Below are 23,742 nucleotides of genomic sequence, written 5' to 3'. Positions count from 1 at the left end.
TTTTCCTGCCAGAACGCTGCTGCTCAGCCTCCCAGACAGCGAATCCACCTGAGGAGGAATGGAGCATCTGAATGTATCGCTCACCCTGCGAGGGTGATACAGACACGGACACCTGACTTGGGCTCACAAAGTTTTCTTGCCATGAGGCCCTTGTTGAGTCCTTGCCCACGGGAACAGGGCAAACCAGCACAATGTTCAGCAAGGACCAGCTCACATTTCTGCTGCCATTTAAGCTTGATTATTGTTCCTTCTTCTTTACTTCTTTCTTCCTTGCTTTATGCAAAGGAAGCCTCTGATTACTGAAGATTTTTCTATTTACATTACTAGAATAACAATTTCTGGGTATATCCATAGCAAAATTGAAAATTGAAATTAGTCACAAGGGTAAAGAAAGAGAGGTAAAAGAGCAACAAAATGAGGGCCAAGCAATAGGAAGAGGGATAATAAGGTGACAGGTGCTGTCTGATGGTACCTGCTGGCTTCTAAGCTGGAGCTGAGAAGAGGAGGAGAAACCCAACTTACTCTTCTGACAGCAGTGTAAGAGCCAGACCTGCTTTGGAGGCCAGGAGAGCTGAGCTGGGAGAACAGCGGGAGCTTTCCCCAGCAAGCCCAGGGTGGGCAGGTCCAGCATCCTGGTGTTGCCACGTCAGCACCTGCTCTGGCTTTTTGGCCATAGCTGCTGCCACCTCCTCAGAGCGCAGAGTTAATTCCTGGAGCCGCTTGTGCTGTGGTCAATCCCTGCAGGATGGGGGGGTCTGTGATGGAGAAGAGGCACTAAGGGATGATGGGGCCCGCTAAGTTAAGGGGAGCTGAGGGGGACCCTTAATTCTAGGAAAGGGGTCCCCGAACCAGAGGGGTGAGAGGCAAACCCTGTTGCCCTGCTGGCTGTCTCTCTGCTGGCTTATTTCTAAGAGCAGACTCTACCACTTTCTTTATTTCTTTTCCTATGCTTCTTAAATCTATGTTTTCCCAGAAATTGGCATTAGCAGGCTGCAGAAGAGGTTTCACTCTCTCTTCCATGATCTGCTCTACACCCTCGTTCTTCAATTCTTCAATGTGATTCCTGGCTCCTTCCTCTAATCGGCTCTGCAGCTCCTCTCTCCAATGTCCTTCTTCATTTTTACAGCAGAACCAGCAGGGGAACACGTGGCACAGGCCACAGAGAGTGACAACAGCAGTGAGAATGAACAGCCCTGACACCTGGAAGAGAAAATACTAAAGCTAATTTTCACTGGACTTTACATTCCTAAAGATGCTTTGCACTTTTTTTTTTTTTTTTTTTTTTGTTTAAATTAAAGCTCTTGCATTATTAAGTGCCACAGTTCTTCTTACAGAATATATTCCTTGCTCCTGCCATGGTCAGGTGATAAGTGATGGCAAGACAGAGACTCACTGGAACAAGAAATAGCAGCCTCTCTCTCTCTCTCAATCTCAGGGCATTCTCCTATTTCTTATTTTTGTAAAACTTCCTTTAAGAACCAGACACAAAACACACGTGTAAGTTTCCAGAATGACCCTGGAGCAAGGTGTTCACAGTTCAGGTTTCAGCCTCAGAAGGAACATGATGATTATGAACTCTCATTTATATAGGCTAATTAAATCCAGAAGCATGGAAAAACAACAGGAAATACAAATATTGTAAATATATCACATAAAAATCATAACTGCAACTTAACACTTCATTCTCCAGATGAAATGGTTCCCATATTGCTGTACATCCCAGATTCTTCACACACACAGATTGGTTAAACACTTGCAATCCAAGCTGCCCAGGACCTTACCTGAGATTTGGTGTAGAACTCACTGGGTAATTCAGCTGCTCTGCCTTGGATGTTGTTTCCTTCATTTTCTGAAACCACACAGTCGATGTATCTGCCATCGCACAGGAGGATCACACACCAAATCACAGGAGGTAAAAATGCCCTAAAAATGATCTGAGTCTTGCGGTAGCACGAGCACTTCCCAACACAGCGAGCCCAGGGAATGCAGGCGGGGTGGGAGGTCAAGCTCAGGACAAATGTAATGAAGGCTGGACAGGAAAAGTAAGAAGCAACATACCATACCCTTAATGACTTTTCCTGAGGACATTTAAATTCCAGCTCCATTATTTCCTCTACCACAACCATAATTAAGGAATAAAGTGATACAGACAATACATTATAATGATTTTTCCAAACACTTTGGAATTTCTCTCTGACTTCCATTCTGCTCGGTGGTCGATACTGCACCAACTCAGAAGGATTCTGTGCCTCTCCTCTTCTTATGCACACCTTCTATCACCACATCTGCAAAAGATTAAAGAGCCAAGAGGACATGAAAGTTAAACACACACAGGAATTGGGTACAGATGCAGTAGGGGTGTAGCAGGGCATCTTGCCCCCCACAAGAGCTTATCTGTTGCTTGTTAACTGGTGAGATAACTCAAACCGGACAAGCTGTCTTGCGGTGAGTTATTTTGGCACCGTGGGGTTAACACTGGTCTGGCAGCTCCCAACTGCCAATAAAAATCTTCCTGTGCAAGTGAGACCTGGAAAGATAAGCAGCAGTTCTGACTGACGGACACCTCACTTCAAAACTATAAATCTACACCAAACTGTGACAAAGTAGAAATCTTTCCCTGGAGATGTGTGGAGTTTCTGCCCTGAGCAGGGATGCCTGCTTTGTGGCTACTCCTCTGGAGGTTGAGTGAAAGGACTCCGTGTCCATTATTGTCATTTCAGTGGTAAGTTACATTTGGCTCCTAATCAATGCTACTTCTTTTGCTAGCTTTAATATAGGTACCTTGATATCATGAACTTTTTAGTATCATCTACTAGTAGTTCTTTTAGTTTTATACTGTGTAGTAAGTAACTGTGATTAAGATATTTTGTCTGTTATCTCCTATCTGTTCAGTAAATAAGTAATTTTATAAATAGACCTGAACTGCCATCCTTGGAACTTGCAGGCCAGAGTAATCTCTTATATTTAAGCTAAGGCAGGGCTTGTCTGAAGCTCCCACTTGTCCCGTGACGTTATTGGCATAGTCAAAGGCAGGATGGCAAACGATTTAGAGAAACAGGCCGAAGGCTTAGCAGATTCTCTGTGGAGGCACAGCTTTCCTATAGAAACTGGCGACCCTTGGCCAGTAGAGAACTGGTTTGAGTGGGGAAAAAATACAAGAGAAAACAGATGAAAAATGGGGGTCGCTGAAGGATAAGAAAGGAGAAGGTATTATTTGTCATGCACTGGAACAATGCTTAAAATCAGCTTGGAGATGGAGGGAACAGATGATAAAAGAAGCTTACAAGCTGAAAAATGAAATAAAGGAAAGAAAACGTGTAGAATTGTCTCTACAATACCAAAATGACAAACTGAAACAATAGTTAAAAGAATCCAAGGGAAAGAGAAAAACCTTGGAAGAAAATTAAAATCTACATTATTAAAAAACCCCAAATCTATGCATGTTAAAAAAATTCAAAAATTGATAATATCATGCAAACATTGGGAAGGTGATTTATGGGAAAGCCCTGGTGAAATTAGTGATGAAAATTCTGAATGGCATTCTGATGAAAGCACAGAACCCCCACCTCTTAAAGACAAAGAAGTTCCAGGATTTAAAAAGAGACCCATAATTAAGACTGAATTTTCCAAAGGACCCCAAGGAGGTCAGAGAAGGAACACAGTCAAAACTGCTCCCTGGCATTCTCTGCAACTGGCAAATCAACAGGAAAAATATGGAAGAATCAGAACCTGAATATCGTGGAGAGTTTGTCTCACTGGGGTGATTGGACATTATTAGATGGTGCAAAGAATTTTGGAGTTTTGGGTGCAGGGGTTTTTATTACCTTAGACCTGAGCCTCCTGACGAGCCCCATTCAATAACCAGCAGAACTGCATATTGGGCAGGAAGAATGAATATTATGGAGAGAGGGGAACAGCCTCAATCCCCATGCAGACAGTTAATGACATCTCTGCTGCTGTTACAAAAGCCGCCTGTGTGCAGGCAATGCACAGACACACAGAGGGAGACAGTCCAATCTCTGCAGAGATGGATATGTTAAGACCTCTTAGTTAAGAGCTCCAAGTATGCTAAAAATCATTTGGTGGGGAGAGGAGAGAAAATCAAAAGAGATGTAATGCATAATGAAGCTTTGCAAGATCCACAAGCCCTGAAGAGGCTGATCCCTACGTGGGCAGAACTCCTGCGTGATGTGGTAAACCATGCAAGGGACATGGGCAGGGAAAATCACAAAAAAGAGCCCAAATACTGAAATGTGGGAAGCCCCCTGAAAGTCAAGTGAGGACTATGAAACATAGTCCCCCTGAGAGGAAAGAAACACCTAATCCACCTGAGAGCAAAGGAATGAGCTGTGGAGAACAGCCCTGGCTTTGGGGATACCCAGAGCAGCCTTAAGAAAACAATCTGACAGTGTAATAGCAGAGCTAATCAGGGAAGTTCAGAGGTGGGATGTGGGGAAAGTGGCAACCTCAAACCCTCCACAGGAAAAACACATCTCCAATCCTATTGCACCACAACAGGAAAGAAAACCCCTAGGTGCTGGATGAACTTTGGGCCCCTCACCCAGAACATTCTTGCATATCAACAGTTTTCTGATAGCAAGGGGACCCATATCTATTTATCTCTAGGAGCAAAAAAGCAACCTTTGAAGTTTTCAATTGATATGGGAGCTGAAATTTCTTTAATTGGCCCCATGGATGCTGAAAAACTAAATTTATATTTTAGAAATTTAAAAAAAATTGTTTGACTGCTTTTAATGGGAAAGGTTATTATCTGTTACACTGACAAAGTCCAACTATGGTTACTTGGGGAAAAGCAAATTACTTCACACGTATTTGCGATTGCAGATCATGAAAAACATTTTAGGCTGTGACATCCTTAAAGGAAAAGTTTGGCAATTACTCAACGGGCATGCTTGGTCCTTCAGGCCCACAAAAACCCCACTCAGTAAAAAACCCCACACAGTAATCCTTCTGGGAAAGATAGAAAAAAGTAAAAGTGGTTCCAGTTTTACCTGCTGCTGCTGTAACTAACATTAAACAGTAGCCTATGCCTCCTGCGGCCAAATAAGGGACAGAGGAAGTAATTAAAGGTTTAGAACAGAGAGGTGTTATATTTGGGATGCATTCTGCTTACAATTCTCCTGTCTGCCCAGAGAAAAAAGCAGACGGGAGCTGGTGTTTAACAATTGATTATTGAAGGCTTAATGCAAACATGGGACCACTCACTGCAGCCATCCCAAATATTACAAACCTCACTTCTATGCTACAGGCAGCTGCACATGAATGGATGGCAGTTTGGGATATAAAAGACATGTTTTTATGGTCCCAATTCAGGAAGAAGCTAAACCCAAATTTGCATTTGCTTGGGAAGGAACACAATACACTCTCAGCCGCCTGCCCCAAGGGTATAAGCACTCACCCATCATAGCACACAATGCTTTAGCTGAACCCCTTCCACAAACAAAAACTCAGGAAGGAGTACAAATCTACCAATATATTGATGCTGTGTTGGTAGGTGAGGAGGAAAGTGCAGTAAGAACAAGAGCACTGGATATATGGAATACATTAAATGAGGAGGGGATAGAAGCATCCTCAGCTAAGTGCCAAGGGCCTTCTGAGGAGGTGAAATGCCTGGGGGATTAGCAGGCCAAGTTGTAATTCCAGATGCAACCATTACAAAATTAGATGCTGTATCTACCCCACCAGTAACAAGACGCTCCAAAAGATCGGGGTTACTTTGGGATACTGGAGTGTGGATACAATATTGCTGCTAGCAAGAATTTTTCTTGCTTCTTTCCAGTCCCGTGAGATGCTTTTCTCTCTCACGGAAGATATTAGCAGAGTTCTATAAACTATGAACACCTGCAACCTTGCAGAGCTTTGTTTATGGTACAGTAGAAAAATATTTTGACAATGGATGTTTCAGGATTTTAGCCAATCACCCCAATTGGATCCTTGTCCAATTAGACTATGAAGAAAGAAGTCTATAAAAGCGTTTGTAAAATAATTAAATAAATCAATCTTGCTGCACAATTCCTGCCTGCTGGATCTCTCTTCTCCTCCCTACCACTGTGGGACATTATAATACTGGAAAAATCATGTTCCTGGATTTTCTATAATAGCAAGGCCCCTGTACACATTAATGAGGAAAAACTAAAATTGGCAATGGCTTGACAGTCACAAACAGGCTTTGCAATGCTGATAGACGAGTTGAAAACTCTTGGGCCAGTTCAGCCCAGTGATCCTATTACTGGGGGTTTTGCTGATTGGGGTTTTGCTGAACATGAGACTTAACATAATGTTTCAGAAAGGCCACATGGACCCAAAAGACCATTAGGGTTCAGCTCCACAGCATTAAAAGATACTGAAAAGAGATACACTGCTTGGGAAAAGGGATTATTATCTCTGACCCACGCTCTTAAACAAGTAGAGAAAAATTCAACAGCGTCAGCCTGTGAAAATCCAAGGACCTTTCAATCTGTTGGCCAGTATTAGGAAAGGCAGTGCTCTGCCAAAGGGAATTGCACAAACACCAATGCTGCACAAATGGTATGCAAATATCTCTGGGGTCACAGATCAAATGGATGTCACTGAAGGGCCAACAAAACCTACAAAACTACAGATAGCTGTGACTCCAGACATGTCAGCTTTAAAACAGCCATATAAACCTAGTCCTATACTGGATACTCCTGCACTCACTTCAGATGCTGAAGTTGAAGATGTCTGGTTCACTGATGCCTCAGCCAAACACATTGATGGTAAATGGAAGTACAGAGCAGTTGCTCTAAACATTGAAATAGGAGTGGAAGTCGTTAGGGTTAGGGTTACAGTTAGGGTTAGGGTTAGAAGAAGGAGTAGGAAGTGCACAGGTGGAAGAGTTAAAAGCTGTATTGCTGGCAGTAAAGGAGTAAGCAAGGGCAGTGGATCTCGATTCTTATATAGTCTGGGCTGGTGCCACACAGTGGTTGTGTCAGTGGGAAGCATCAAATTAGCAAGTGAATGGAAATTTGTTTTGGCAGAAGGAAAATTGAAAATGGTCGTTACAGGCTCAGTCACAACCAATTGTCACAGAATGGGTCAAAGTTCATGCAAAGGGCCAAACTTTACTGACTTCTTCCAACAACAAGTTGGATCTGCTGACAAAAATTAGAAAAGAGAAAAAATTAGCAGTTGGAAGATCCACAACATTGGTGTTGATTAGGTGAATGGTTACATTGTGAATTGGGGCATACTGGACAAGAAGCTCTGGTTTTGCAGCACAAAGCAGAGGCTGGCCACTGATCAGGAAGATGTGTAAAGGCATTCTCACTCAGTGTCCCCAGTGCCAGCTGAGACTCAAACAAAATCATCCAGACTTGGCACTGCCTTTACATATCAAAAGTGACAGAATGGTCTGGTGCAGTTGGCAAATAGATTATATTGGGCCTCTGAAAACATCTAATGGCTACAAGTACAAACTAACAGGTGTGGAAGTGGTATCTGGACTGTTAGTTGCCATTAAAGCAGGCATGCTGGTGCCAAAGCTACTATTTCTTGACTCAGTAACTGGTTTTCCAGTCTCCCTGTGCCAGACTCTACACGGAGTGACAATGGATCACACATTTCAACGGTGTGATGGTACAAGATTGGGCCAAAAGGGAAGGTATTAAATGGGTTTTCCATACACCTTATTATCCCAAATCCAATGGGATTGTAGAGTGTGCCAATGGTTTGCTAAAGCGCTACCTTAGGCCACACAAATCTGGATGGGATAAAAGGTTACTCTCTTTGTTAGATAAATAACCACCATGGACCAATGGGGAGTCCAGTTTCATAAACTTTCTTCAGCCCTATGTTTTTTGAAACAGCTCAAAATGATGAAATTGAAGCTTTTCAGGACAACTTAAGGGTGGGCCAACCAGCCATGGTGAAGTTACCCCAAACTGGGATTGTACCTATGACTGATGGACAATTGAGGACTGATGGCCTGGGTGCTATTGATTCTAATGGCCACCAACACACAATCAGTTCCGATGGATATTCCCCACATTCTAAACTGCTCTTCTCTTTGTACAAGGTTGTTTTATGTTCTCAGCAGAACGGAAGTTTCTCAAAGAAGCCTCGCAAACTGCTCTTACGCTGCCCTGTGTGGCAGTGTTGAGAACAGTGCTGTGTCTGCAAGTGGAGGCCAGAAACCTTCAGTAACTCTAGAAAAAAACACCTGTGTCATGATGCTATGATGATTTTTGCCTTTTCTTTTATACCTCTGTTATACTTTTTTACAACTTCTGTATTCTTAGTGCTTTTTGCCTACATTTTTGGACTTGTCTGTCAAGCTGAGAGTAAACATTTTAGAAGCTTCGTAGCTAGGGATCAGTGTGCCCCAGACCCCAAGGTCCTCTCCAGAACACATTCTATAAACTAAGATAGAACCATCCAGGAGAAGGCTCCTTGGGGAGGGGGGGCTCACTCGAGCCTCTCACTGGGGAATCTTTGATAGATATGTTAATTAGTAACACCTATAATGTTATACCCGATCTTTTGGGGGTGTGCATTGCAGTGTGCATTGAGGTGCATTCGACCTGGATGTGTGCACCTAAGGATCCTTAAAATAAATACCAAAGTAAAATCCCTTTTCCCCTTCTAACCATGTTTGAGTCTTGATTTTAAGACCAGGAAAAGGCATAAGTTGCTGGTGACCACAAAGGGACCCTGAAGACCTTGAAACTCGAAGTCTTGGGTTGAAACACATCTTGCTTTGCCCCTCTCTCTGCTGGCGAACTACAGAGGAGCTGGAGTGATGATCCAGGACTGTGACCAGGACTTTAGGACCCAGCACAGAAAGGCAGAAGCACAGAAAGAAAGGTGAGTTAAAGAGGGGACTGATATTGTGCTAGCACTAGAGAAGGAGATCTCTGAGGGAGGTGGAAAGGCTGGGGTTTGAAAGTGTGGGCAGAGAAGTCCACAACTTCATGATTCATGCATCAATCATTGCATGAATTCTGTTGGTTTAGTTCCTCTGATAGTCTTGGATGTTCAAGTATATCCTTACCAGACAGAAAACTGAGTGTACATCTGGATGTGAGATGAGGAGTCACTCAAGCAGCAGAGGGAAGGACTGTTGATTACCTACACAGCTGTGATGGCTCCTGATGGAGACTCCTGGGCTCTTATAAAGGAATAAAGCCAGTTCCAGACACAGAGGGACTATACTGGACAGCACAGTAACTAATGAATCTGCTGTAGCTAAGGCTGCAACAGAATCAGAAACTCTGAAATAGCATGATAAAAAAATAATTAGTGGTTTATAGTTTTATGTTTGCAGAAAAATGTTTTTAATATTGCAGCATGGTTATTTACACTGGATTACTCAGCCATCCCAACAAGACCTTACAACTACAATTAGAAAAGAAAGAAAAGAGAGCAATGTCTTTTTTCCTAAGGATCACTCTAATAAAACACATGTAGAACAAACAGTACCTGACCCTTGGAAAAGAAATTCACACCTAAAGCTAATGCCAGCTGTGACACTGGTAACAAACCTCAGTAATTGCTGGATTGATAAAAGGACAGGTGTCCCACGGGCTGCTGGGAGTGGGGAGGTGATGTGTTGGGTCATATGAGAGGGCATCAGCTGGGGGACAGTGACCTTTCAGAGAGCTCTCTTCCCTCTGTAAGAGCTTCCCCCCTTCCCCACCCAGCCCAGAAAGTCTCCAACCTGCAGTGCTGAGCTTGGTGGATGTATGAGTGCTCCAGTCCCTGGATATCACAGTGCAACTGTACATTCCTTCATCTGCTGGCTGGACGTTCTTCAGTGTCAGGGACACGTTCCCAGTGGCAAATCCATCTCCTGGCACTGATGTCCGCCTGAGGTATTTCTGCATTGGTTCATCCCCAAACTGCCCATGTGTGTAGATGTCCTCTATATATAGCCGCAAACTGGAATCCCCCAGAAAGGAGCAGAACAGCTCCTGGAAAGCGTTACCTGAGACAGGGATGGCCAGAAGCAGGGCCAGAGCCAAAAGGAGCCATCTCCTCTGCTCCATCCCTGCAGTCCCAGGGATGGGACAGTCCCGCAGCTGACCCGGAACAGGCACAGAAGGGAAGTGAGCAAAGAAGGGAAATCCTGTTCCAAACCCCCCTGATCTCTCTCACCTGGCACCTGGCACCAGCTGTGACTTCTGAAGGTGCAACAGTCTCAGACATTTGAGTTCAGACCTCAAGAAAACTTGTGCCTTTCCAGAGATCTCAGTTACCCCTGCAGATACAGGGAGCTTCTCTCAGTCCAACGTGCTCCCAGGATGTTGTGACAGGGGATGCAAGAGAGGAAAATTCAACCCAGCCCCACTACCTGCTCCTAAATTTGATGGACATGTTAATTAACACACCAGCTTCAATCTCTGGTTTAGACTGCTCAAGTTTCTCTCTCCATGCTCTGAGAAGGGGGAAAAGGAGGAAGAAACCGTTTCCCCCCCTTCCCATGCCTACGAGGTGGGGAAATCCATGGCACTTGCTATCCTGGCGTTAACAGCTCCCTGGGAACCATCAGGCTGCAGAGTGACAGTGCATCAGCTCAGCACAAACCTGAAACCATTTAGGGAGCTGCAGCAGGGTCAGCTTTGCTCCACTGCACTAAAGATTCTGCCCTTCTCTGGCTCTCTCTGTGGACTAAACAAATTTCCTGTCATCCAAGGAGGGCCCAAAAGAATCCTCACTGTTTAATGTGATCAATTACTTCTGAGACCAAAACCACATTCCCAAACAAGCAGAAGGCTTTTCAAAAGAAGACATGTGAAACTAACCCTAAAAACCTCAAAACAACAGTAACCAAACACACAAAGGCAGAGTTCCTTTGTCTCCCAAGGCTTCATGTTCAGCACTGCTAAACAGACTCACTGGGACAGAGTTTAACTGAGGGCAAGAATTGGTCTGGTTACACTAGAAAGGGAGAAAATGGAGTTGGGTTGACATTGACTCTGCAACACCTGTGAGATCTGCAAAGATCACTGAACTCCCTGGAATCATGAGATGAATGATTTAATTGATAAACAAAGATGATGCATGATGACATGAGGTTTGGTGCTTAGGAAGTGACAACTTTAATCTTTCAAGGTACTAACCAGGAAATTTTTAAGCTTATTCACATTTCTGCAGGGGCTGCTGACCTCTGGGTGCTCTGGGAGTTATCATCATCCTGAGTTACCATAAAATCAAGGCAGTTTCACACTGTTGCAGCTTGCAGCAGGAAAGAGTTCCAAGTGGCCAGACTTGGAACCAGCCTTGCTCTCCGAGAAGGAAATTCCAGCATTATCATCAGCCCTGCTTTGCCTCAAGGCAGAGGGGGAATTCCACCCTTCTCTCCTGCTCTGCAGCCTCCCCTTCCAAGCTGTACCAGGACAGCACAGCCAGCTCTGGACACCAAAGGCAGCAGAACCATCCTTGGGGAAACAAACACCAGACCCAGAGGGCCAGTCCATAGCTCAGCTTTTCCCCCAAATGACCATTCCCTGTCACTTTCAGTTCCTCTCTGAGCCCCCCTGGAAACACCTGTGCTGCTGATGCTCCCAGTTCTTGCCACCTTTGCCTGAGGAGATGGGGGGCATGGGGGATAGGAAGAGCTTGCTGGTCCCTGTGTGCACAACTGGGGTGAAGGGAAGAGAGTGGTTCCTTTCCACCCCGACAGCAGCAGCACATTCACCACTTGTTCAGGAGAGAAAGAAACAACAGAGAGCTGCTTACCTGCCTCATTCAGCAAAGGTGAGCACTGATATGGGACAGGTATTTTTCCTCTTGCCAGAGAAACTTCCACCTGCAGAAGGGAAGGAAAATGAACAGAAGAATCAGGTTCTGAAGTTCAATTACAGTGTTTCTGTAAGTGTCCAAAAAGTCACCTTGATGCCTGAAGGTTGTAGAGGAATCCCTTGTGGAGCGGTGGCATAGGATACCCCAGGAGAGCTTGGGCATCCCAGGGCTGTTGCAGAAGTACCCCTGACAGGGCCTCAGGCTGAAAACAGGCTTGCAAGGCATGTGCTAGCCAGCAGCCTTGAACAGCCTTGGGAAAAGGTATACACTGGTCAGCTCCCCTGCTGCTTAGAGGCTTTCTCATGGGAAAGGGGCGTGAACTTTGAATAAGTATAACTTGGTGGAGGTAAAGAATAAAACTGGAGCACGATGCTCAAATCGTATCGGTGTTCGTGTCGTGTCTCAGGCCGGCTCTCCTGCACCCGGGACACCCCCCTGCTAAAGAAGGTCCCGTGTCTCTGTTGGCATTGTAGGCAATTGGGTATAAATAGATCTCTGATGGCACTGAGAAGTTTAGGATAAGCAGAGATCCTGCTCCATGCCCATAAAATGTGTGAGCCTTATTTCAAAGTTAAACCTGGATTTTACCTGTTGTGAGGTAAGAATGATCTTCAGGTCTTCAATCTATGAATCAAAGATAAACTGAAATGTTCTTATTGACTTTGAACAGAGAATGTGAAATGAAGAATTAAACAGTGAGGATTAACTCCGGGTGTGGCTCTGCCTGAAGATCACGGACTCTGTAAGACTGATGTTTTCCTGACAGGTTACATAGGTAATGAAGGCAGGGTTTCCCTGGGAGTTGACAAATAACCCTTCAGAGAAATCAGCTTGAAATGGGAGTAATTCTGCTTATGGAACATCTATGTCACATCTATGAACTGAAGAGCTCTTGGATTCCCTCTGCACTTTTCTTCTTGGTGTCATATTTCCCAGCTGTTTCTTCCTTCAAAGACTGTGCCAGAAGTATTTCTTGCTGCCCTAGGAATTACGTGCTGTTTGGAAAGGTCTCTAACTAATCTGATATCATTCTACAATGAAGCCTGCCTTGTGGATGACAGAGATGCTCTAGATGAAGCTTTCCTTCAAGGGAGCTCTTGTGCTTTATGGCACAGTTGCCTCAATTCCAGGAAACACACACAGTTTAGACTGAAAAGTGTTGGCTAACAAGCCCTCACACTGGTATCAAAATCATCCAGAAAAGAAACTTTCTAACACAATTTGAAGCATTAGAAAGCAGGAATTCTTTACCTGTGCAGGATACACAGAGGATCTCTCCTTATTCTGTGTGTGAGGTGAGACTTCACAATAAGGTACTTATCCATCATAACCATACATATTCATTACAATGTGCCTCCTATCTATTACATAAACATCACTTTCTAGAACTAATTGCCATGCATCCACCTCATACTTTCATGTCCTTTTATGCTCCTGGAGGGTCATCTAAAGGGGTCTCTGGTGATTGTACTCACTGAATGCTTCAATAGTAAAGGTAAACTTTTTCTTTGTGCATGCTCTGTTGCCTCTTGTTACATAACTTGCCCAAAAAACACTGTAGTCCTTTTTATCTGTTTCTATCTGTTTCTGGCTCCAGATAAATTTACCATCCTGTGTGCATACTTTAAATCCTTTTTCTTTCTTGACAGTTTGTCTTTAAGCTCTATCCAGCACCTTCAGGGGAACTGAAAATTTCTATTCTCTAACCTATTTATCAAGTCCCCCCTTTTCTTGAGACTGTCTTAGTACTCCGTTTTCCAGCGCAAAGTGTTAGAACAGCTCTAACATTGAATACAAGAAAGTGCACACGTTACAATGGTTACAGTGAGCCCACAAATGCATTTCATAGCAGTCTCAAATTTGGTAGACCTAAAATAAGCCAATCCCATCAAGAAGAATTTTCTTCTTTCTGCCACTCTTCTACTGCTCTTTCTATTGATTCCTGTCTGTTGGACTTCCAGCCCATCACTAATAAAATGCAGCATTCCTGTCCTATAATAGCATACCTTCCTCCTTGGCTAGCCAGCAGATGATCTAAGGCCATGGGATTCTGCAGAGCCCCGTTCCTCCCAACATTATTTGAGAACATATCCAGAAATTAGTTACATTTAATATTCTACCTACTTTGATCTTTAAATTTTCATAAGAATTTTCATGACTGATTCCTTGGTGAAACTCTAAAACTGTTTTTTGCCAACAGAGACTTCAGTTAAATATCAAGATACTACTTATACTACAGATGTAAGTAATATTTTAGTCACAACATTATTCATTCTTATTTGGGCTGGGGACCACAATTCAGTTGTCTACAGAGCCGACACTTTTTCTTTAATTCTAGAATAACACGCTCAAGGTCCTTTGCTGTTCAGCTTTACCGCAGGGTCTGTGATTAACAATACTTGGTAGGGTCCTTCCCACTTTGGTTGGAGAGGTGCCAGGTACCCAGTCCTTGAGGTACCCCCAGCCTCCTGGTTGGAATTCTGGTGCTGCTGTGTCCAGTCCTATCACTCTGGTGATGACAACTGCCCGTCATAAATCCTGCAATGTTTTGCCTAAAGACATGAGGAACTTCTTGAGGTCTGCCCCACCTTTAACATGCACATCCCCTTGGATGTGTGGGGTTTGATAGAGTTGCCCATAGAAGAGCTTAATCTTCCTGTGCCCCTGGGTTGGATCCTAATTCTCAACAAAGCAATTGGGAGCTCTTGTACCCAAGTCAGTGAGGTTCCTTGACAGTTTACTGAGTTGCAGCTTAATAGTACAAATCATCCTCTCTACCCTTCTGCTGGCTTATGGCCGGTATGGAGTGTGTAAATCCCACGGAGTTTCCAAGGCCTTGCTGACCTGTTCTACTATTCTTGCTATAAAATGAGGCCCTCTATCTGATGGCATTCCTAGAGGAACTTCAAAGTGCAGAATTTGATTTAGCAATATTTTCACTACTTCTTTTGCCATATTGGTGCAACAGGGAAACACTTCAGGCTATCCAGAAAATGCATTCACTAAGACTAAAAGATATTTATAGCTCACCTTACATGGCAGTTCTGTAAAGCCAATTTGCCAGTAATCTCCTGGGGAATTACCAGATTTGATAGCCCCTATCACCATTTTATTTTCTTGGAAACTATTTCTTGTGCAGTAACAATGACTGCCCATCCATAGGGGAGAAATTTAGAATATAATGCTTCAATTAACTGGCAATCTTTTGCACTCTATTCTGGCCTAATATCTGATAGGCTAATCTCCCATTGCTACAGATGCCTTTTTCTGCAGCCTCTTTAGCTGCTCTATTGGCCAAGTAATTTCCACATTTTGGCCCTATTTGATTTGTCTGGTGTACTCCACAGTGAATTATTGCAACTTTAGCTGGTTTTTGTACTGCTTCCACTAAGTGTAATATTTGTGTCCCATGTTTGATCAACGTTCCTCGTGCTTATAACAAATCTCTCTCTCCCATGCCCTGTGGCATGCTCTACACCAAAAGCATACTCAGAATCCATCCAGATGTTTACTTTCTCAGTTCCAATGCCTGTATTAGAGCAACCAGTTCAGCCTTCTGTGCTGAAATATCTGGCATTGGAGCCTTAGATTCAGTTACCTCGCTCAGGGTAGTCACCACGTACCCTGATATGCATTTCCCATTGCAAACAAAGGTACTTCTGTCCATGTATAATTCCCCATATGGGTTCTCTGTCGGGCTGTTCTTTAAATCCAGGGCTGGAATAAACTTCTTTGATTGTTTGTAAGCAATCATGTTCTGGAGTACTTTCTACTTTGGTGGTTGACAGAAAAAAAGCAGGATTAACAATAGAAGTGGTTTTGGGGGTCCACAAGTACCACTTGGTACTCGAACATTCATCTGGGAGCAGCCAGTGGCCCCCCTTCTGTTCCAAGCCCATCTGTACCACACACGGTACACAGCGTTTGTCCCAGAGTCAATTTAGGAGCTTCCTGAATCAACAGCACCGTATCTGTGACTGCTTGCAGAGAACTGGGCCATCCTTGGCACAAATGAATAATTCAAAAGATCTCGTGGGATCTGGCAAGCCCAAAGACAAACCCATGTTTGAATGCAGCCCAAGTACCATCTGTACATATAATAAAATCTTTATGTGCAGTTTTCAGAAGTCCGTTACAGGTTGGACCTGTAATTACTGGATCCACTACCTGACCATTCCAAGAAAGGCACACAATTCTCTTCCAGTTTGTGGCTTGTCTGTAGTTTCCTTTGACCTTGTAGAATTTCTAAACCCAGAAAGATCATCACTTGGGCCTTCTTCCTCGATACTCTGTATACATTTAATGCTAAAAACTCTAACAATTCAACGGTTAGGTCTTGGCACTGTTATTTAGTTTTGGTGGCTATCAGGATATCAACATATTGTAATACAGCCCCTTAGGGATTAAAGGTCTTCCATTCTTCTAATTCCTTTGCCAGTTGTTTGCCAAAAAATTGTGGGGCTATTTTTAGATACTTGTGGTAATACAGTCGTGTCTGTGGATTTTCCCGCTCAAAAGTAAGTAGTTCCTGGCTGTCACAGAAAAAAGCATCTTTTAAATCTATTGCAGTGAACCATTCTGAATTTTCTTTTAGCATGATTAAGAGTGTATATGGGTTAGTTATCATACTATTTTATTAATTGCTCTTAAGTCTTGGACTAACTTACTAACTGACACTAGCCTTTGTGACTCGCAAAATTGGAATATTATATTGTCATAGGCTAGCAAGCTGAGTCTCGGAAGTGATGTTCTTCTTACAGCTTCCTCTATGACCTGACAGAACCTATCAGCTGGCCAGTTTGAATATGGACAATTCTTTGGGCCACTTAAAGTTGTGACCGCCTCTGTGATCCACATTTAAGAATAGACAAACTCCCCCCCCAAGCTCTCTCTCGTTTCCGGCGCTGGGACAGGTGGCTGCGGGGCCCGAGCAGGGCCCAGTGGGCCCGGCCAGGCCCTGCTTGGGCCAGGCCAGGCCGGGCCACGGCCATCCTGAAGCCATGGACCTGTTCCAGCCACGGAACCCCCCCCACTGCCTTGCCGTGGGCAGCCGGAGCGGCTCGGCTCTCCCCCCTCTCCACTTCGATAAGAAAAATTCAACATTCCAGCTGCAAAGCTGCAAGGCCGAGGTGAGATTAACCCTTTTTATTGCTGTGAAGAGCTGAAAACCTGAGGGAAGAGAGAGAGGAGATGCTTAAAGCTGAAATTCTGTTGTGAAGCTATGATATATCAGAGCATCCCGTTGTAATTTCATGAAGATCTGGGGGGTGGAGTGTTCAACTCGTGAGCAAAAGCACCTGCGCTGAGATAGGCAGATGCTGACGCAGCTGTAATTTCATGAGAAGTTTGGACAGGGAGAGATGGACCAGATGAGGACTTTTGCTCCAAATGGGAAAGGAGAAAACCTCAGTCCCTAGAGATGCTCCCAGAGATAGTCCTAAAGATGAAGATGAGGAAGACCCTTTGCTCCCAGGGAAGGAGAAGGGCCTCTGTTTTTTGTTTCTGAACGGCTCGACCTTAAAATTGTACCCCAAAAACTTCAAGAGTGGACCCTCGAAAGCAGTTGCGGGAAAAGCTGCAAGTCGGGGGAAAGGACTCACACGCAGGCAGAGAGACTCCTCTTCCTAAATGGACTGAACAATATTTGGAAGTGGGCGGCTGTCTCGTTGTGATACTATTTTCATAGCATGAGCAAGAAGAGACTTCTCTTTCTAAATGGACTGAACAAGGTTATTATGGAAGTGGTAAACAGACTGAACATCTTAAGGGTTGTCTTTTCACATTGTCAGTGGGAGAAGGGAGGAAGGTGGGGGGAGGAGGAGAGTTCTGAAGGTGGTATAATTTTTTTTCCTTCTTCTTTTAGGTCTGTTAATAAACTTCTTTATATTCTTTCAAGTTTGGTGCCTGCTTTGCATTTCTCCTAATTCTTATCTCACAGCAGATAAACAGTAATGAGTATTTTGGACCAAACCACTACACACCACTTTACTGCCCATGCAATATCAAGCAGCTTCCCTGTATCAAAAGTGTCTGTCCCCTGGATTTTCTGTAGTTTCATTCTAGTATCATCTCAGGACCATCTTACAAAAATAGGGGCTGGGTTATTTTTACCTTCTTCCACCTCTGGGTTTATATTAGTGTATTTCCAAGCAGTATCTTTGAGATGGTTCATAAATTCTGTAAGAGTTTCCTTAAAATCCTGTCTTACCTCAAAAAACATAAACATATTTATAGCTTTTGGAATCACTTGTCTAATCCCATATAAAACCCACTGTTGATATCTTGTCAATCTTTCTCTCTGTACAGGTATATTTGGGTCCCATCCAGGATGTGCCAAAGGGAGTTGTAGTTCCAGATTTCTGGGAAGGGTTCCAGCCAGGGTTTGTTCTTCGACAAATCTTTCACCTGTCCTAAGAACCATCTCCCTGTTATTTTATCAAGTAACATTTCCAACATAGTGTCTATATCCTTCCTATCAGGGTCTTCAGTTTTAATCATAATTTCTAGGGCTTTAGCCATCATCCCTGTTAAGTCCCAGCTATCAGTTTCCAATTATTCAGATCTGTAATTGTAAACAGGACTTGTACTGTTATTGGTCCCTCAGCCCCTGCTGCCTGTCAAAGAGGAGCTATTATTAAATCATTTTGCTTTCCCCACATCCTTCCTGCTGCAGGGCTAAAGCCTTCTCCACCCTCAAGTCTTCTGCCTGAGTTTTCTCTTATCTTTATGCCTCTATCTACACCTCCACCTGGCCTTCCTGGTCCTCTATACACTGGACTTGCAGCTAAATTTAAATCTTCTTCTTCTTGGTTGTCTAAATGTTTAGAGCACTTGTCCCATGCTACACATAGAATAGCAATGCTTAATATTTTCTCCTTATTTGCCTTCTTCAAAGCCAAAACAAAGCAATCAAAGGTGCTACGTTAATGCCACAATCCTGCTGCCATGCAGGGTGGTTTCTCTAAAAAAAAATATCAGCATACATAACATCATCCTATTTTTTGTTCTCAATGCAAGAATAGCATTAGTTGTAACAGTGTTATAGTCTAAGGTACCATTTGGTGCCCACTTTTCTTCCACTTCTAATTTATTCAAAGGCTACAATTGATTACAATATTTAGTTAAATTCTCCCTGAAAGCTGTTCCACTGGGGGGTCCACCAACCTTCCTTCAGTATTTCAATATACATCCAAGTGGTGCTTTTTCAAAATACCATCCCTGAGGGTCCCTTAAGATTGACCCAAACCTATAATGACAATATATTATTTCATTCCAAAAAAACCCAAGTTCCAAAATACAAGATAACCAGGTTCCAAAATACCAAAAAACCCAGTTCCAAACTACCAGAATAATCTAGTTTTAAAATACCAGAAAACTAAGTTCCAAAGTATGAGAAAACCAGGTTCCAAAACACCAAAATAATCCAGTTTCAAAATAAATACCAGAATACCAAGTTCCAAAACATCAAAATAACCTAGTTTCAAAATATCAAATTCCAAAATATCAAATTCCAGATGTCTTTCGGGGACAGCATTCCCAAAAGAATGCCTTATTATCAAAATGGGATCTTGCCTGTGTCCCAAATGAATCAAGGGGGATCTGTGGGCTTCTCCAGGAAAGTCCCAGTGTTGGCATGGAAAATCCAGAGACCCCCCTTGCCTCCACAGGAGATCAAGCAGGTGTCCCACCTGGGTTTGCCAGGAATGATACCGAAATTGGCCAGAATAAATTTGCTAACACAATTTGAAGCATTAGGAAGCAGGAATTCTTGATCTGTGCAGGACACATGAGAAATGTATTTCCTTACTGTGGTGAGACTTTTGTGATGGACTGACTAATTTTAGAATAAGAACACCTCAACATTGTTTGGATTTTATTTTGAACTATTGGTTATAAATCTGTTTTTTCTAACATTAATGGAAAGTACTGGAAAAGCCGCATGTTCTTGGCAGTACCAAGTGCAGTGCTTGGCAGCATGTGACAGCGTGTGCACAGAGAAAGGCTCTGTCTCTGGGGAAAATTTCTCCCGGCAGCTTATCAGGGTGAAGAAAGCCTCTGTCACTAGGGAGACTCTCCAGGCGACCAAATAATCTTCCTCGGACAGTCGGACCATGGGAGAGGCTACACAGTGTGTGAGCAACAGCCTCCAAGCGCTGACAGAGCCTCACTCATGGCCCCAGCCTTTGCTCTGTCTCTTGCCCACTGTTCACCAGGCCTCCTTGCCCAGCCTTTACTGTCATCCTGCTCTGCTGCACTGTCCCTGCCACAGCCTCCGCTGTCCTGATCCTGCCCTCAGATCCTCCTCACTGCTGTCTCAATCCTGCCCTCAGCTGCCACTGTCCCAATCCTGCCCTCAGCCACCACTGTCCCGATCCTGCCTGCAGCCCTTGCTCCCTGCCACCTTTCCTGCCACTGCTGTGTCTCCTGCCTGAGCCTGACATCGCTTACTGAGCATCTTGCTGTCCATCAACTGCAGAGTCATGCTCTGTTAAGTCTGGGACAGGACAACTTTACAACAGGGTTTTTATCCTTCATAATCAAACATTCATTAAAATGGGCTTTTTATCTAATACATAAACATCACTTTCCTAGAACTAATTTGCATGGCTCTGCCTCCTACTGGAAATCCTTTTATATTCCTGGAGGTCATCTAAACGAGTCTCTGGTGGTCAAAATCACTGAATGTTTCAATGTTAAATGTGATCTTTCCTTGAACTTTTTCTTTGCCCATGTGCTGTTGCTTCATATTACATGACTTGCTAAAAACACACTGTAGTTCTCTTTATCTGTTTCTCCACTGGTTCCAGCCGTGTTCATCATCATCAGTGCATACTTTATATTATTTTATCTTTTTTGCTAGATAGTCTTTAAACTCTATCCAGCAGCTTCAGGGGAGCTGAAAATTTCTCTTCTCTATGTTATTTATAAACACTTTACAATACACTTCTCAAAACAAGCCCTCAATTTTTACAGTACACTTCAATCAGCTCCTAGGTCCCACAGAAAACTTCTCAAAGGCTCTGGCTCATGAGCCACAACACACTTCCACAAGTTCCCACTCCCATAGCAAACTCTGGTACAGAGTATGGGGTAGAATATGACAGCCACGTTCTGCCCAGACAAAGCAAGGGAGGAGAGAGATGAAGGAGGAAAAGAGAGAAAGAGAACAAAGAGTATCACCCGTCCTTAGATCCCGCGTTGGTCCTGCTGCGTGGATAGTCCAGAGCTGGGAATAACAAAAGGGGTGAGCGAGAGGGAAAATAAAAAAAAAGGAGAGAAACACACAGGTCTGCTTTCCTTTGTGGCTAAACTGTTGAAGCTGCATACTTTCACTATCGTTTCTTTGAGCCCTCTTACAAGAATTGAGTCACGAGGGGAAAGGGAGTTGACATATCCTGAGTCTCAGAGTGGAAAGGAAGCGGGGTCAGAACATGCTGCTCCACCTCCATTTCCTGTTATTGTTTCTTCTCCCACGATATTGCCAATATCCACTGTGAACCAGGAGGGAGGAAAGACTCTGGTCCTTCCCAGTTCGCACAGAATGGCTTTTCCCTTGGAACAGAGAAATGAAGGGCTGGGCTCTGGTCACAGACCTTTAGCAGTGCCCTGATGGTCAGTCCCTGCCCTGAGAGAGCCTCCTGTGCTCTCAGAGTTGGCAGAACTGCACCCATGAGGAGAACACCAGCCCTGCAAAGCCCAGCTCTGTCAGTGAGACAGGCCTGTACAGCTGTGGTGAATGCACAGCCCCAGAACCTCCTCCCTGAGGACACTTTGCTGTCGGGGGGAGATCAGAGCAGGATGGTCAGTGCTGGCCTGAGCAGCCACAGGGGTCCAGCAGCCCTCTCCAGCCTCCCCCAAAGTGGTGCCCTGGTTTGGCCTGATGGCTGCACGTCCCCCAAAGTGGCACAGCTGGAACAGCCCAAGGGCTCTCTCTGTCCCTCCCATGTGACTCCAGAGCTCCCACACTGAGCAGCAGGGACACAAGGGCAGCTCAGAGTGTGGGACAAGGAAAAAATCCAATGAGACATGCTTCATCTCCTCCACACAGGAACCACCAGGAGCTGTCAGCCTGGGCCAAGGAGATGTATTCACAGCTTCTGCAGCTGCCATTCCCTTGCATTCACCCTTCCTGCCTGTTTGCACCCCATGTTTCACTTCATTAAATTGATAGTCAAATAGGAAATGATGTTTTTTCTTGAGGTCCCAAGTGCTTGGGATGTTGTGCTGACTTTCACCTCCTGTGACCTGTGGTACACATGTAAAATGCTGATCAAGTGGGATCCAAATCCTTTCCTGCTCAGATTGACTTGGGCACCCCTGTATCCAATTTCTCTGAAAGGCGATTGCAGGTTTTTACATCTCTCCTGTCCTTTGCATGCACTTACCTGGGGCTTTTTGATATCTGAGATAGCCTTACTGGAAGTGCCTTACTTCCAAAACCATGTCATTTGCTTCCCTTGGGGTACCTGTTCCTCCCTTGAGGTTCCTGTTTACTTTTTAGCATAAATCAGTAGTTGCTATTTCTCTGCAGCACAAATACAAGTACCCTTCTTCATGCTGGGAATCAACCCCACTTTGGCCAAGCCCAACACAGACACAAGTGACAGTGCTGGCAATAAAGCCCCCCAGAGCATCTCCTTGGGAGATTATTTGGATTTTTCCTTGTCCTTATCTCTAGTAAGGCTATCTCAGATATTAAAAAGCCCCATTATAGGAGAAAGGTTCACGAAGGATGTCTGGACTTCAGGCAGCTCTCTTGAAAGCTGTTTATTGCATAGGCGAAGTTACAGCAGCTCAGGGAGTGGGTATCCAGAGCCAGCCCTACAGCTGCCAGCTCCAGCTGTGGGCATACCTGAAGCCACTTGCTGTTCAAGTTACAAAGCATTTTATACTTTTCTTTGCAGAGTATCTTAACACATAACAACCAATAGGCACCACACACAATACCTTTACATTTGCCTATAGCCTATCATAGCTACTACCATCACCATATTATAGTCATTATTATCCAATCACAAGAATAAGTAAGTTACAATTTAAGCTTACAGTGGAAAATTCTCAGACCTTTCTTCATCTTGCTACATCAACATTTCTTGTTTGCCTGCCACATCTCTCTTTTTGGTAAAGACATGTTCTCTATTTACTTATGCTCTTCTTGAGACTTACTTACTTGGTGAAAAACATGTCTTTGTTTGCAGTCACATACCTTTGTCCTACTCCTAAAAATCTCCTTCCAACTCATCTCCCACCTTTGCCTTCTCAGTTACTCAGCGATCACTGTTTCAGCAAAATATCTTTTATTCTATATCAAAACTTGCTTTCATTTCTACCTCATCCCCAGTTTCTACATTCAGAGATCTTTCTGCCAAGCCTACATACCTGTGAAACTTTCTTACCAAACTTTCATCTGCCCCAACATCTCCCCCTTTGTGTTGAACTATTAAAACACTAGAAATTGTCTTATTCATTACTTTCTGCATGCATTGAAGTACACAGGGTACTACTACTATAACCACAATTATTACTACTAAAATAATTAAGCTTATTTTATAAAGCTCCTTCAGCCAAAGTGCAAAGCTCCAACCATCAAACTGTCTAGTCAAGATGGTTCATCTGTTGTAATTTGGTTAGCTAAATTTCCTAAGTTTTGCAACTGCTTATGGATAGAAGCAGAATGATCAGATAAGTTCATACAACACAATCCTTCAAAATCTTCGCAGCCATGCCCATGTACTAGTAAAATATAATCAAGGGCAGCTCTGTTTTTTAAAGTGACATGTTTGCCAGCTTCTTCATCTGTCAGCAAGTCACTGATCATAGAAGAAGTGGCATTTACTCTTTATTGTGCCTAAAATTTCTGATTTTTGAAGGTCAAATTTATCAACTTTAAAATTATCAATATAAGTTATGTGTCTTGGGCTGGGAGTTGGAGAAATGTGATGATCATCATATGGCTAATAT

The 23,742-nt window shown here is 43.7% G+C and overlaps 1 long non-coding RNA gene across 1 annotated transcript; it reads right to left on the bottom strand.

Moving 5' to 3' along the window:
* Positions 1 to 117: 117 nt before the first annotated feature.
* On the bottom strand, positions 118 to 21,127 carry LOC116437177. Its single transcript, XR_004237193.1, has 4 exons — positions 20,962 to 21,127; positions 11,719 to 11,788; positions 1,782 to 2,285; positions 118 to 1,200 (listed from the first exon to the last, which is right to left on the bottom strand). It is a non-coding gene; the product is annotated as an uncharacterized LOC116437177 (long non-coding RNA).
* Positions 21,128 to 23,742: the final 2,615 nt, after the last annotated feature.

Source organism: Corvus moneduloides, chromosome 33, assembly GCF_009650955.1.
Source record: "Corvus moneduloides isolate bCorMon1 chromosome 33, bCorMon1.pri, whole genome shotgun sequence".
Taxonomy (NCBI): domain Eukaryota; kingdom Metazoa; phylum Chordata; class Aves; order Passeriformes; family Corvidae; genus Corvus; species Corvus moneduloides.
This window is presented reverse-complemented; position numbering and strand designations above follow the sequence as displayed.